General features: G+C 49.0%; 1 pseudogene; it reads right to left on the bottom strand.

Annotated features, from left to right (window-relative positions):
* Window positions 1–12342: 12342 nt before the first annotated feature.
* Window positions 12343–13183, bottom strand: LOC119338604 (annotated as a pseudogene).
* Between the last annotated feature and the right edge of the window lie 2677 nt (window positions 13184–15860).

Genomic DNA, 15860 nt, shown 5'->3' with positions numbered 1-15860 from the left:
CCGACCAAAGAACCACCGGCAGCTCCTCAATCCAGTTCTTTCCGCACTTGCGCAGCCTGTCGAAAGTCCTGGTCTTGAGCCCGCGCAGCACTTCAACATTTGCCCTCTCCGCTTGACCGTTGCTTCTTGGATGAGCAACAGAAGCGAAGCAGACCTTGGCGCCAAGATCTTGGATGTACTGCATGAATGTGCAGCTCGTGAATTGCGTGTCGTTGTCGGTGATGATCCTGTTAGGGATCCCGAAGCGGCAAACAATCGACCTGAAGAACTTGACCGCTGACTGTGCTGTCACCTTCCTCACTGCTTCCACTTCCGGCCACTTTGTGAACTTGTCGATTGCAACGTACAAGTACTCAAAGCCCCCGACAACTCGGGGAAAGGGGCCGAGGATGTCGAGCCCCCAGACCGAAAATGGCCAGGATAAAGGGATCGTCTGGAGAGCTTGAGCTGGCTGGTGTATCTGCTTGGAATGGAACTGGCACGCTTCACACTTGGTTACTTGTGCAGTTGCATCCTGGAGGGCTGTCGGCCAAAAGAAACCTTGTCGGAACGCTTTGCCGGCAAGTGCTCTTGCACCAATGTGGTGACCACATATGCCTCCATATATCTCTACCAACAGCTTTTGTCCGTCTTCCCGGTGAATACACCTCAATTTCATGCCATTGAGTCTTCTTCTGTACAGTGTGTTGTCGACAAACTGGTACATACTTGACTGCCGGGCTACTCTTTCCGCTTCTTCTTGCTCTTCGGGAAGTTCTCCTGTCTGAAGGAAACGGACAATCTGCTGTGCCCATGCTGGAGCTTGCGGCTCGACAACAAGGACTAAAGGCACATCTGCTGCTGTGGGAACATCCTCTTCTACGGCGAGAACCTGCGGCTCAACCGGAGCTTGATGTTCCCCGGCAAGCATGCCGGAGCAAAACTTGTCGGGAGCGTCTGCTTCAACGAAACAAACCCTAAGGCTTGCCGGAGCAGACTGCTCCTCAGCACCCTTGGTGTTGATCTTGGGGACCTTCTTGGCGGCGGCTTCGGGGAGCTCCGCCGGAAAATAGTCACCAGAAATCAACTTCCTCTTCTTGCTTTGTCCAGTTCATGGCGTTACAGACGGTTGAGTCAGCTTGAGCACAAAGATCCTTGGTTCCACAGGTAACTTAAGTGCGGCGCACTTTGACAGGCCATCGGCAATGTCGTTCTGAGCCCTTGGAACATGTTCCATTTGTAGGCCATCAAAGTGCTCTTCTAGCTTTCTCACTTCATCAACGTAAGCTTCCATCAACGGACTCTGATAATTCTTGTTCACTTGGCGGACGACAAGCTGTGAGTCACCCCTGACAATGAGCTTCTTGATCCCAAGGTCTGCTGCGATCCTGAGACCGGCAAGCAAACCTTCATACTCTATGGTATTGTTCGTTGCTTGCTCCTTGGGAAAGTGCATCTGGACTGCGTACTTGAGGTGCTCTCCGGTGGGTGCAACAAGTAGCATGCCCGCACCGGTGCCTTGCAGCGAGAAGGCACCATCAAAGTACATCAGCCACTCTTTGCTTGCTTCCTTGACGGGGATGCTTGTTTTTGGAATTTCTTCATCTTGTGTTGGCGTCCATTCTGCTATGAACTCTGCCAATGCTCTGCTTTGGATAGTTGAAGTGCTCTCAAACTTGAGGCCAAAGCTTGACAGTTCCAGTGCCCAATCGACAATCCTGCCTGTTGCTTCTGGATTTTGCAGTATCCTCTTCAGCGGAAAACGAGTGACGACTGGGATCTCATGTGCTTGGAAGTAATGGCGCAGCTTTCTCGAGGCCATGAGAAGGCCGAAAAGCAATTTCTGCACACCAGAGTACCTTGACCTAGCCCCCTGCAGAAGGGAACTAACAAAGTAAACTGGGTGCTGCACCATTCTTTTCTGCATCTTCTCATGCGACTGCGCAGATCCATCTTTGTCGGGACCAGAGCTTGTCGGTGAAGTCCTCTGCTTGTCGCTGGATGCATCTGCCGTGGTTGCTGGCTCATCATCCGCCTCCCTCTCTGCCACTAACGCAACACTAACCACTTGATTGGTTGCCTCTATATATAGCAGCAACTTCTCTTGTAGCCTAGGTGCGACAAGTGTTGGAGTGGAGGACAGGTATCTCTTTAAGTCCTGCAGCGCAGCCTCCGCTTCCGGAGCCCATTTCATTGGACCTGCCTTTTTCAATATTTTGAAAAATGGCAGGGCGCGCTCAGCAGACCTAGAGATAAACCTGCTGAGAGCAGCTATGCAACCGGCAAGTCTTCGTACATCCTTGACGCGCTTTGGTGCTTCAATCTGCTCAATGGCCTTGATCTTGTCGGGATTGGCTTCAATTCCCCGCTGAGACACGAAGAACCCGAGAAGCTTGCCGGAGGGGACTCCAAACACACACTTCTCGGGGTTAAGCTTGAGGTTGATCTTGCGCAGATTTGCAAAGGTTTCGTCTAAATCTTGAATCAGAGTCGCCTTGTCCTTGCTCTTGACCACTATGTCATCCATGTAGGCTTCCACATTTCTGTGCATTTGCGGCTCAAAAGCGTAATGTACTACCCTTGCAAATGTTGAACCAGCATTCTTTAAACCAAAAGGCATCCGTACGAAACAGTATGTGCCACATGGGGTGATGAATGCGGTCTTCTCCTCATCCTCTTCTGCCATGAAGATCTAATGGTATCCTGAGTATGCATCAAGAAATGAAAGCAAGTCACATCAGGCCATGGAATCAACAATCTGGTCGATGCGCGGCAAGGGAAATGGGTCTTTGGTACAAGCTTTATTGACATCAGTAAAGTCGATACAAAGCCTCCATTTCCCGTTCTCCTTGCGCACGACTACAGGGTTGGCCAACCACGTAGGATGGAGCACTCCTCTGACAAGGCCTGCTGCTTCCAATTTCTTGATTTCTTCTGCGATGAATTCTTGGCGCTCCACCGCCTGCTTCCTAACTTTCTGCTTGACGGGCCGCGCATGAGGATAGACGACAAGATGGTGCTCGATTACTTTCCTGGGAACACCGGGGATGTCAGACGGTTGCCACGCAAATACGTCGACGTTCGCCCGCAGGAAAGCAACGAGCGCGCTTTCCTATTTAGGGTCGAGAGTGGCACTGATGGTGAAGGTACCACCAGTGCCATCCTCCTTGGCGGACACCTTCCGTGTCTCTGGTGGAGCTGCCATTGTCTTCTTACACTTGTCGGTGGACCTGGATGGTGCCTCCTCGACGGTAGTGCAGCACTCCGAAGAGGTGCGCTTGCCGGAGTGGGCATCAGAACTCTTGCCGGACTTGGTCTTCCTCTTCACCCCGGGAGCTTCAACGGCAAGTGATTTGCGATCTGTTGCGGCTGCTGCTTCCCAGTAGATCTTGTCGGTGCAGATAAGGGCATCCTTCTTGTCACCATGGACAGAGATGACACTTATCGGGCCTGGCATCTTCAGCATGTTGTATGCATACTGAGAGGCTACCATGAATTTGGCGAGTGCTGGACGGCCGAGTATTCCATTGTAAGGCAATGGAAAGTCAGCAATTTCAAAAGTGACCCTCTTAGTCCTGAAGTTCAACTCGCTACCAAATGTCACTGGCAACGTGATCTTTCCCTTCGGCTCGCTCCTTCCCGGATTGATTCCTTGGAATGTGCCGGTCTCTTCGAGCTCGCTATCAGGGATCTGGAGTTTCTGGAGTACCGCGGAGGAGATAAGGTTCAAGCCGGCCCCGCCATCAACTAGCATCTTAGTGACCTTGAGGTTGCGGATAGTTGGTGAAACCAACATCGGCAAGCACCTGACCGCAGTTATGCGATCAGGGTGGTCCTCAATATCAAAGATGATAGGTGTGCTGGACCATTTTAGAGGCTTGCGTGACTCGACGGGTGGTTCTGCCGCATTGACTTCCCGCATCCACTGCTTGAGCTGGCGGCGGGAAGTATGCAGAGAAGCACCGCCGTCAACGCACAGGACCTCTGTGGCTTTCTGGAACTCCTGCTCATCGGTCTCGTCATCATCCATATCTTCATCGTCGTCGTCATATTCATCCTTGTCGCGGCCGCGGGGAGGTCTATCTCCTTGCCGCTGCTTGGCCTTGCCGCGGCATCCTCCTCGGCCGGGGCGTTTCTTGCCGGCTCCTCCAGCACCTTCCTGGGCCTTCTCCTTGTCGCGTCACTCGTATTCAGCCTTTTGCTGCTCGACAAACTGCTCGACCTTCTTGCAGCTCTGGAGGTCATGGCCCTTGGTGCGGTGGATCTTGCAGTACTGCTTGTTGGTGCCATCCTGCTTGTCGGCGACCGCCACAGCCTGGTAGTTGATGCCGCCGGAGCTACCAGCTTTGGCTTTCATGGCGCCACCTCCGTTGCCGGACTGCTCAACGACTAGCACATCTTTGCCTTTCTTCTTCCTGTTGTTCCGCCGCCGGTTTTTCTTTGCCGGGGCGGCCTCCTCACTGTCAGATCCTCCTGCTTCTGTATTCTCCCCGGGGAGTTTCCTCCCTTCCTCAGCACGTGCACACTTGTCGGCCAGGGCATATAGCTCACTGACGTCTCTGATCTTGCACATCGCCATTTCCTCCCGCATCCTGCGGTTTCGCATGTTCTCATGGAATGCGCTGATTACCACGGCAGGGTGGACATCTGGAATATTGTGCTGTACGCGGCTGAATCTCTGAATGTACTTGCGCAAGGGCTCTCCTTCCTTCTGGGCGAGCAGATGAAGATCGCTCTCCTGGCCAGGAGGCTTGTGGCCGCCTGTAAAGGCGCCGACAAACTGATGGCATAGGTCTGCCCAGGAGGATATGGAGTTGTTCGGCTAGTGCATGAGCCAGGATCTGACATTGGGCTTGAGCACCAGCGGGAAGTAGTTGGCAAGCATCCTGTCGTCCCACCCCTCGGCAGCTTGCACCGCGATGGTGTAGATGCTGAGGAACTCCGACGGATGCGACTTGCCGTCATACTTCTCTGGTACGTCTGGCTTGAAATTCTTCGTGTTGGGCCACTGGACTTGCCGCAGCTCACGAGTGAACGCAGGGCAACCTACCGCGTACGGCAAGTTGTCTGGTTCCCCTGGTGCATGCATGTCGACAGAGGGCCCGACGCGCTGGTCCGATTGATGCCGCGCTTCTCTTCGGCGCTCGATGCGAGTTCGAGCGTCTTCTTGCTGTCTTTCGTGAAGAACTTGGCGCTGATCGTGACGAGCTCGTGGATCTGACGATGCGGTGGAGTCGCTGTCGAGGTGGATCCGGCTAGTCGGCGATCTTGGCCTTCGGGGTGGAGATTGCTTGGTGGTTGCACCCCCACCGGTTTCGTCGCCATCGGCTCGTGCCTGGCAGGCCTGCTGCGGAGTGTCGCCGTTGGAGAAGCCGATGAGACTCTGAATGGTGGCCCTCCATTCATCGATTTTGTCTGCCGTTGGAGGATAATCCAGGAGCAGTTGAGCTCGCGCCAAAGCTTCTGCTGGAGTGGTGGGCGGCCGTGGAGAACGGTGCGAGGAGCAGGATATGCTCGGACTTCTAACTATGTTAGAAGGAGCAGTATCCCGTCCAGGCGACCGTGCCTCGCTCGTGCCGGCATGTGGCGTGCATGCTGGTCTCGAGCACCCCGAGATCCACCAGCTCGATCTTGGTCCAACAAACGTATGGCACTGCGAATACCATGACGCTGTCGGTCCTGCGCCTCCTGAGATGGGCGTGGTGCATGTATGGACGCCGAGGTCTGCGCAGCCTTGCCCTTGGACCTGGCATCACCGTGAGCTCCCTCGTCGATGTCCGTTCTTCCGCCGGCATCTACCCCACCCCCCGTTTGCTCCGGTGGTGGTGGGATCGACGAGGACGGAACAGTTGCCGCCGAAGCCTTCTTCTTTGGTGGCATGTCGATGAAGAAGATGAAGATCTAGCTCGTGTGAATGCCGGATCAGGTTCACACAACCTCGACGTCCCCTACCTGGCGCGCTAAAGATGTCGGAGAGGCTGATCCACGAACACCTATGGGACCAGCGGACCGAGCCCCTTTCGGTTCGGCGGGGGGCGGAGGTCGCACGAAGAGTGGATCGAGGCGAAGCACACGAACGGTTTACCCAGCTTCGGAGCTCTCCGGAGAGATAACACTCCTGCTGCTGCATGTCTGAGTGTATTGAGTTCTTGCTCGGGAGCGCTGAGTGCTACAGTACACTCTAGCTGCTAACGAGACCGAGTGTGAGTGTTTTCTGCCTTCTAACCCTTCTCTACATTGCGCATGGGCCTCCTTTTATATGCTCAAGGGGTCACCGACAGGTGGCAACGTAGACAAGGGTAAAAATGGAAAAGGAGTTGCGGTTGGTACAACAACCTGTACAGTGTATCATACCTAACCCTGACGGCAGGGGACAAAGGCATTAAATGCCCGTCTACGTCGCCCAAACAGTGCAAAAAGGACCGTCAGGGACACCACCACTCGCTACGATGGCAATCTTGTCAGCATTGCTTGCCACCGCGCACCGCTGGCTGCACAGCCTCCTGCCACGCGCGCCTGGAAAGGCCTCAGGGCGACACGTTGGTGGATGTGCTAGAGTGCAGGTACAGAGTGGTAGCCTGCCGCGGCAAGCGCCTTGCCGCGGTTGTTGTCTTGTCGCGTCCGAAAGCTTGTCGCTCATCGGGCCTCGCCGGGACGCGTGGCATGTCGCGGGAAGTTCCTTGAGGTGCCTTGGTTGGCCCTCCCGGCAAGCTCCTCTTGCCGGGGCCTTGTCTCCTTGGCTTGAATACTTTGTTCTTGAATGGCTCCAAAGGAACCATGGAGGACCTTGGCGGTCACCCGGCAAGCCTTGCCGCGGGGTGCTGCAACTGCCCGTGCACAAGTTCGGGATACTAGGGTACCCCTACTCTAGTACACCGAGAGCCAGTGAAGGAACGGGAAAGAAGAATCAGTGGAATTGACCAATAATTTATACCATTAGGACTTTGAATAATCGCTAATAGCTGACACCAATGGAATATTTTTGGACCCTAAGGCTCACGTTGACTCCGTCCTTTATTGAATAGCCAAGTCGTCATGAGTAAGCGTACGATCCATCACACAAACGTCCCTAAACCTCAGTAAGCCTTTCTAGATGATGCATTTCCCTTCTTATCTATCGATGTATTCATCTGAGGCCACAGGCAGGTATATATCTATGAGTGGTTTATGTAAAGGAGGGTCCTGATAAGAATGCTGTTCGGAAAAGGCGAAACAAGTTGTGTTGACTGAGGCTCAGAATACGTTCTTGCACCACTCCTTTCAAACACACATACCCTTTCTTCTCACAAATGTGAAATTCCGGAACTCTGTGTGTAATTGTTGCAACAACGATAGGGACTCTGCCGAGGGCTCCCTGGTAGGTTCTAGTCTCTCTTTATACTGTGACTGGAGCAAGGCGTAATGGGATGTGTTGTATGTTGATCAAGGAGGTGCTGCATTGCCTGTAGCTACAAGAGGTCTTGAGACAGAAATTATGCCATTATTGCTTCTTTCATTTAAAAGCTTGAGTCGGTTCTATCTAGCTAAGTTATTCAATAAAGTAGATCGAAGTGTGTGATGCTTGTGAGTTTGGCAACTACTATATACGATATTTATAACAATACTTGATACTTGATTATGACTTCCTCTACCTAGACCCACACCTACTTTGAATTTCACTTAACGGAGCGGCGGATCCAATAAAAAGGGACTACATTCCAATCCTACTTACCAGAATAAATAGTTGTATGGCATTCGAACCCCACCTTCATGCTTGTATTCTAATTAGCTGGAAATGTATGACCGAAGCTTCTCAACAGGCATTCACTCAACAGAGCACTTAATGAGTTTCCTAATTGCTTGAAAGACTACTATGTTTCTTTTAAGCTTAGTTGCAAAAGAAAAGCAAAGGGTAATGCGGGTCCATCTCGTAACGCTTACAGTGATAAAGAAAAGTAACTCCCATCCGCGTGAGAGGCATCGCTACCAGGCCGGGCCTCGATTCCTTTCCTTGTATCCATTCTGATTGATTCGCTTCTTCGCGCAAGCACTTGGTTCGCCCCTTACTATAACCATCCCACTCAATCTTTTACACCGATGTTTCGTACTCTCTCGACCAGGTCAGCATAAGAAAATACTGCCAAATCTTTCCGAAATGAGAGAAGGACGGAAGGCGCGCTACAACTAACTGCTGAAAAATGCAAGATTGGCGCTAAGAAGCAACCCTAGTTTAAGCAATAGCGTCCCACCCCAACGTTCTGGTACTTCAAAATACTCTCCCCTGCTTGCTTCTCGCCTCAACCAGACGTGGCTTATGTAGTGGTTGGCATTCCTACGTGCTCCGACTGATCCCCGCCGGAGATTATATGAGGGGTCTTGGAAACTGTCGTGACGCTTTGGCGACGAAGGTCACCGGCGTCACTATGGAAGGATTCCGTGGTAGTCTCTGACTCCCTCCAACTCAATCAATATCAAGAACATGTCATGAGCATGGGGTTTGGTTAGGATTGGTTGAGTTTGTAAGAAAATATAGTAGGTTGAGGGGCTTCATTGATTAGTAAACCTACGGTGCTGGTAAGGTCGGGACCGTGGTCGTCCGTCTTCGCTTTGACGGCCAATAAGATCACTGAGATTGACCAGCCAGCTGAGTAGGTTTGGCTATTCCTTTCTATTTAAAAGGAGTCAGCTGTCTGTGCGAGTCACCTTCCTTAGGCTCCGAGTCACCTTCTTCTAAGCTCTGCTGGATGACACGACATTCTCGTTCTATAGGCCGGCCGTACTTGTGATGGTTCCCCAGGATCCAAGAAATCCACTTAGATCTACGTTGTCACGATATTGTTCTATGGAAGCGGGTGGGCTGCTTTTTAGAAGTTCGGCCTGGTTTTTCATTAATAAAATCAAAGGGGGGAGGGATTGACCTTTCTAACGCATATTCTATTGTACCGGCATGGCCCCACTGATTTGTTTTCGATCGGAGCATCAAGCAGCGCAACCCGGTTCTACTTGACTAAGCCCCGTGCTCTTCCAATGAGGGAGTTTGCTTTACCCAACTCCCCTTTTTGATAACAAGGCAAAAACCTCCGACCCCACATTCATGAGTTTCGAATGAAGAATGAAGAGTGCCCTGCCCCTCTTTTTTGTCCCTAAATCTTGGATATGGAAGTTGGTAAAGACCCACCCCTTGTTTAAGTCAGAATGAGTCCCCGAGACATTGGCTTCCGCCAATAGTGAACTATTAAGGATCGCATCCCGCACATATTCTACATTATAGCCTGCAACTAATTCAGCTTCCTCTTCTGGGAGATCAGACGGAGCTCGATTAGTTTTTGCTAGACGAGGAATAAGGAACATAACCAATAGAGGGAACAAGGGAATACCGGACCATATCTGCTTTTGCGCCATGGCAATCTCACTCGAATTACAGGGACCTACACATATTAGTACAGTATACCGGGGTCCCCGCCCAGAAGCACACGTGCAAGTTTCCCTGCATGTGGCTCGTCCGCGCTTTTATCCGAGGCGCTGCCTGCGACTCTGCATGGGAGAAGAGGGCTGAACTGCAAACTTTCGTGTTCAGAGCATTGCATTGTATAAGGGAGTAGGGTGAGTAAGCTGCGCGTACCAAGCTAAGCTTTCGTCGAAAAGGCATCACTGCTTCCTTTTCGGCGCCCGCCCTTTATTTAGATGTTGGGGCAAGGCAAGCCCAAGGAAAGTCTAGGTTGGCGCTCCATCTCGGCCGGCATCCTACTCTCGATAGGGTGTGGTCCTTGAGGGAACTAGTCATGTGCTGTGTTGCCCCAACGCAGGGGCATTTGGTGAGGAGCTACGGTCCGGTGGTTGACAAGCCACTGATCGGAGGCGACTGGACTGGAGTGCTTTCATCAAATGATGCATGTGGGCTGAGCCATTCCCATCCCAAGTGGTGGCGCAATTCGGCCTGGCCTGGTCGGAAAGAGATTCTAAATCTCGAATATGCGCACCGAGAATAGATATCTATGTTAGCTAGCGGGGGCGGGCTTTCCCCTGGTAGTCCCGCTGCGTCCTCTGACAGTCCGTCTCGTCTCATCTTTCTTTGGCTATACTTGTAGCCAGCCATATTAGCTCCACATTCCACCCTTTTTGATTTCTGACGAAAAAGGTAGTCATCAGTCGCCCCCTTTCCTATTTAGCTTTGCTTGGTGCCTATTATGAGAATAGGTCCCGGTTCAAGCGGCCTGACTTTCATCATCATCTATACCAGCTGCCACGCACGATCCCATAGGAACGATTTCATCGCCCTAAGAAGCAGAACGCGCCATCACCTACAGCCCTTTCCTCTGTCGGGGACTTTCACGAAATGAAAACGGGCGGCATCATCGTATGCTCGACATTAGTTGCCCTGGTGTATATCCCGGAGTACTCCTATGGACGATCTGTCACCCATACATGAAGGCCTTGGCCCCGTCCAGTGTGGAGAATGCCCCCCTTATGGCACGGCTTAGTCTGTTATTTTATTTTGTCAGAGTGGATTCGTACCGCCACTTCTCTGAGAACATGGTTCTTGCCTCCCTCTCTCCTCCCTCCTTGGAGCTCGTCCATTCGTTGGGTGCTCCCTTGCTCTCACGTTCGAGTGTTTGCTCGTCGATTAGGCCGGTGAGTGACATTTTTGCTCATTGCAGTCGCCTCCGGGGTTCTTCGCACCTGGCTAGTACCAGGACCCTTGTGCCCCGGACTGCACTACCCGTCCTATGACCCAAAACTCAAAATGAGCCTTGCGACGAGACGCGGACATTCCTCATGCTGTGGTTCCCTCCGGTCCGTTCCCAGGTTGGGTCAGGGGAAGATCCGAGCGATTGCCTTCGCGGATCCAAACGTGCTCACAAGGCGCACAATAAGAATAAGACCAATAGAGACTTCATAAGGGACCATTTGAGCTGCAGATCGTAATGCTCTTAGAAAGGCATATTTCGAATATAGAGGACGTTCCCAACAATCCACGAGAATATCATACCCAACTATGAACCGTACGAGCACATCCTTTTGTCACCCCCACCGCGCTTACGGCTCTATACCCCAACCCAACTTGCTTTGGCCCTGGGTCCTCCCGCATCTCTTCCTCGGTAAGCGGACCGTGGAAGCTGGGGAGTATCCGCTTGGGACTGATAGAAAATAGCATATCTTTTCCCTCCTGACCCCTATAAAAATCTAGTGGAAGTCCGGTCGCGTCGGAGACATCTTTATCTGATTTTGAGGCTTCGTCGTCCGGCTCCTCCAAAATTATGTTAGGATCGGCTGGATCATCCTCATCATCCGAAAAGAAAACAGAGACAAAACATATTTGTTTCAATGACATATCTAATCAGACTGAAATTGATGTCGAAGACACGATCATTCACATCAATTGAAGCAGGCAGGAAGGGCGCGGAAGCTACCGTTTAACGAATGCAATGCAAGCAAGGTAGCTTGCTTACTCTCCATCTCGCGTGCGTTGGCGGCAAGGAAGGAGGCATTGGAAAGAATAGACCATACACATTAATTAGTACAAGAAAGAGGCATTCGGGAAGTGACTAGTCGCTTCTGGTGAAGCTAAACAAAGGCCGACTACTACATAGAGACAACTACTACCAGTCATGAGCGATAGTGAAGCCGTCAGAGGCAGAAGCTGTCGCTTGACGGACGAAGCCGAGCTGATACGATAGGCGGGCAATGTGAGCGAGACCAAGATGGGCCAGACGTGGAGTGGCGAAGGGGGCCTACTATACGTATACGTGATTAGTAAGCGGTTCAAGACATCGAACGAAAAATCAAGTGAACTAATTAACAGTGTGATTGATCAGACAAGTACCAAGGAGCAAAAAAACGTATGCGCTTTAGCAAGGGATGAGCGCGAAATCCGTTGCTTGTTCTTTCGGTAGCCTTCTTTCATTTCCGAATTTGCTTGCGAGCAGTCCTTGCATTAGTATGAGTTTGTTGACCGCGTAAGGGCGATCCATCTTGATGACGAATTCCACGATAATGAGAAATGTAAATTAATCGTTCGATGTCTGCTCGTTCTCCCCTCTTCAATTCCCAATGAGCAACATGATCTTGAGCTATCATTTGTTTAATTTGGTCGATCTGATACTTAGTTAACTCATTCATCTTCATGTTCCCACTGATACCTAATCGATAACGAAGCTTAATGGCTTTTTTCGGTCCAATTCCATCCATTTTTGTTGAGGCAATTCTTACTTGTTCATCGGGAAGTGATCTAGCTCCTAAGATATATGACATTCTTTACCCTTATCTTTTCCTGGTCTTCTCGGCTGGAATCTACAATCTACACCTCTCCAAACACAAACGCAATAAATTGAGTACCCGGAACCATGTTCAGTGCTGCAAAAGCGCAGCTGTAGCCCGCTAGAATCTTCGGCTCCTCGTTTTTATTCAATTATGAAATGACTCATTTTGATGGAGATTTGTAGCATCATTCAAGTAAATACAAATTGAGATCGTAGAAACAGGAGCTCGTGATATAGCTACACCTAATTCCAGACCAGTTAATGCTAGAACTATAAATAAGCGACCAAGATCTCCTATGAAATAGAAAATATTATTCAGAAATAGCATAGTCCAAGCAAACCCACTTAAAATCTTTACTAAACTATGACCGGCCATCATATTAGAAAATAAACGTATTCCTAAGCTTAATGCACGAAAACAATAAGAGATTAGCTCAAGGACTACTAAGAAAGGTGCTAACGGCAGTGGGACTCCCACAGGTAATAAGAAGATAAAAAAATGAAGCCCATGTCTTTGAAATCCAACGATCGTAATGCCTATAAAAATGGAAAATGAAAGAGCCAAAGTAATGAGAAAATGACTTGTCACTGTGAAGCTAAAGGGTATCATACCCTGGGGATTACGAAATAACGAAAAAGTAAAAGTGACCGAGATGCGAGGGAAAAACTTTTGTTTCACATTTCCGGAAAGACCACCTATTTGTTCGTTTACCAGGTTCAGGATGAAATCATAAATAAGCTCGACCAAGGATTGCCATGCATTTGGCACTGACTTTCCACCTCCCTTTTTCGTAACAAAAAAAAAGAAAAACGACCAAAAGGACAGTGAGCAACATATACAAGACTTCATTTGTAAATGATAAATAAAAGTTGCCCACATGAAGATCAATTATTGGGATAATGGCAAGTTGATCCAATGGGGTATTAGGGTAGGCACCAGGCAGATTCTGGATTAAATTATCCATACCACCACCCGCCCGAATATTAGGGTATTAGGGTATGCCCTGCCAAGTTTCGCCATTTCGATGGCGGGCTCCCAATATTGTTCTAGCTAAATTGACTGCTCCCTGTTCGGACTCATTTTGGTCCAAATACCCTTCTATTTTTAAAACTATTGTGACGCCGGTAATTCGCTCAGGCGTTTGCGTTATATCCAAGTTTGGCGTTATAGCAACGTTCTGAGAGATGTTGGTTGGGAAAAAATCATGTAGATCGGGAAGACGGGAACACTTACTACGAATTGGTTGATTCGTTGTAATAGCAGCAAATAGCATATTTCTATCCTTCATATCCGCAGAAAGAAATCTCATCTCGAGGTAACTCCATCTTTTTCAGCTCTGCTCGCTCACTTTTGAAAGGAAAGGAGACTGATCTTGACATCGGCGTTGGTTTTTCCAACGAAAAACAAGAACATTCTTTCACGAACTTCCATGACAAAATGCTAGTTGCCTTGTAAAGCATACACTGGAGCGTTTGTCCCATCGACGAAGGCCACTATACGTGTTTTTTGAAGAGCAACATTCTCTTATAACCAAACATCGCAAAGACAGAAAGGAGTATCCTGAATGTAAGGCCAATGGCTAGCAGACTTCACTGAACACTCACGATATTCAGCTAAAGCTGGATGCATATTATATCTTTCCTTGGTAGAGTGAAACTTTGAACCCAACACAAGCAACTCTCCCGGTTTAGTGATATTGATGGGTTCCAGCCTCATTCCACTAGCCCTAAAAGCATTCTAAATATATAAAAGAGGGGGAATGGATTCTACAAGAAAAGGCGGGCAAAGGTAGTTCAGGGGTAAATTCTTGGAGCATAGCTCATTTCTAAGTCCCCAACCCATCTTGTGCTCATGCTGTACGCGATCGAATCTTGCGGACGGATAGAGCAATGGAATCACCGAGTCGTATGAAAAGAGGTCTCTTCTTTTTAATCTTAACACAAAGGCTAGCTCCCCTGGGGGTTGTCAAATTACAATCATTTGTATTACTTTCCTACCAATCCTGAACTAGCTATGACCCTTATAGCAAGCCTCGCTTTACCATTTCAGATGGAAACATATGGCGCTCCTAAATTCGATTGGATACTTTCTTTTTTATTGAATTAAGCTACGCCGTGGACTTTCTCACGTGAAGAACTCCTTCTTATGAGCTCATGGACTTGATCAATGCTAGTTCAAGTTCACGTCATATTAGGAAATTCGTTCATTAATTCGTTTATTTGCCAACGAAGAAGCCTTGCACTACTCGGAAAGTACTGACTAGAGGGGGGGCGTGTGGATCCACAGACCTAGCCATTCTCACAACGGGATAATAAAGTGAACAAAGACCATGAGAAGAGATTACAACATCCAGAACGAAGCCTGTCAAGCCAACGTTCCCTCACTGCGAAAATGCAACATCCGGCGTACTCATTGGCTTTGACCTCAGATTCATTACTTGCTAGAGAAGTAGTTTACATAACTGTCACAGCTCCAATGCGATAATCTTGTTAATCAGCAAAGTCGCTAGCCTAAATAAGGAGTTTACAATCGCTTGACCATAAAGTAAAGAGCGGCTAATGGGAGATTGCTTGAGTAGGCTCAGTAAGGGATTACCCGCAGGCAGGGTGAAAGAGCTTTCATTAATAGTATGAACTAGTGGATCAGCAAGATAGCTAGAGCTCCTTAAAGGAAAGAAAAATCCAATTCTATATTATATTAAACTATAAAGCAAAGATGAGGAAGCTGCGCCTTTACTCGCTCGAATTAGAGGAAAAAGGGGATATGCAGCAGTAACAGCTTTTCTTTCAATACTAAGAAGGAAATGCGAATAAGAGAAGGGTAGAAGAAGCGATCCGCACATTTCCTTATTTCACAACAGATTTGACTCGTTAGAGAAATCCTTTCTTAGGTATGCTACATTCTTTGAAGAAAGAGTAGGTTCTGCTATTTAAGACTTATAGGAAGTGATTTCTGGGTACTAGCAGACCAAGCCAATCAACAAGGAAAGCCTGTCAAGAAAGGAAGCCACCAAGCGAACCTTTAATAAGAATCTCTAGCGCAGTCACTTCTCTATAGAAAGAAAAAAACCTGCAGTCAAGACTAGTCACATTAGCGAAACAAGTGATTCACTGACATTCAATTCAAATAGAAAGAGTAGTCATAGCTGCGACAAGTTGCTCTAATAGGAAGGAGTTGACTTACTTTCCATTCCTAATACAGCAAGAGCGGATTTTTTTCATGTAGCATTTGTACCCCTATAGGATTTCCCATCTTAACCGAGAATGGGTGCCCACCTTGTACGTACCGAGAATGGGTGCAGCCCACCCCATCTAAAGTAGCCTGAAATTTGTTCCTCTACAATCCAGATCAGTTGGAACATGTACCGCGATCTGGACGGACAAAGAATGCCGTACACTTGAGTGACCCCCTTTTCTGTGACCACCACCAAATTCAAAAGAAGAGGTGAGATCACCCTGCAAAAATCCTTTGTAGCTCTTAAAATATGGGCCAACCTCTCCATTAATATTGATACTCACTGCACATCCTTCTACCACTTGTTTAATCCAACCTCTCCACTTCTCACTAAAGAAAACCCTTTTTAAGCAAAACCTCTTGTAGAAAATCCCAATTCACCCTGTCATATGATTTTTCAAAGTCTA

This window comes from Triticum dicoccoides, chromosome 7B, assembly GCF_002162155.2.
Source record: "Triticum dicoccoides isolate Atlit2015 ecotype Zavitan chromosome 7B, WEW_v2.0, whole genome shotgun sequence".
NCBI lineage: Eukaryota > Viridiplantae > Streptophyta > Magnoliopsida > Poales > Poaceae > Triticum > Triticum dicoccoides.
The sequence above is the reverse complement of the archived record's forward strand: the minus strand, read 5'-3'. Positions and strand labels throughout refer to the sequence as shown.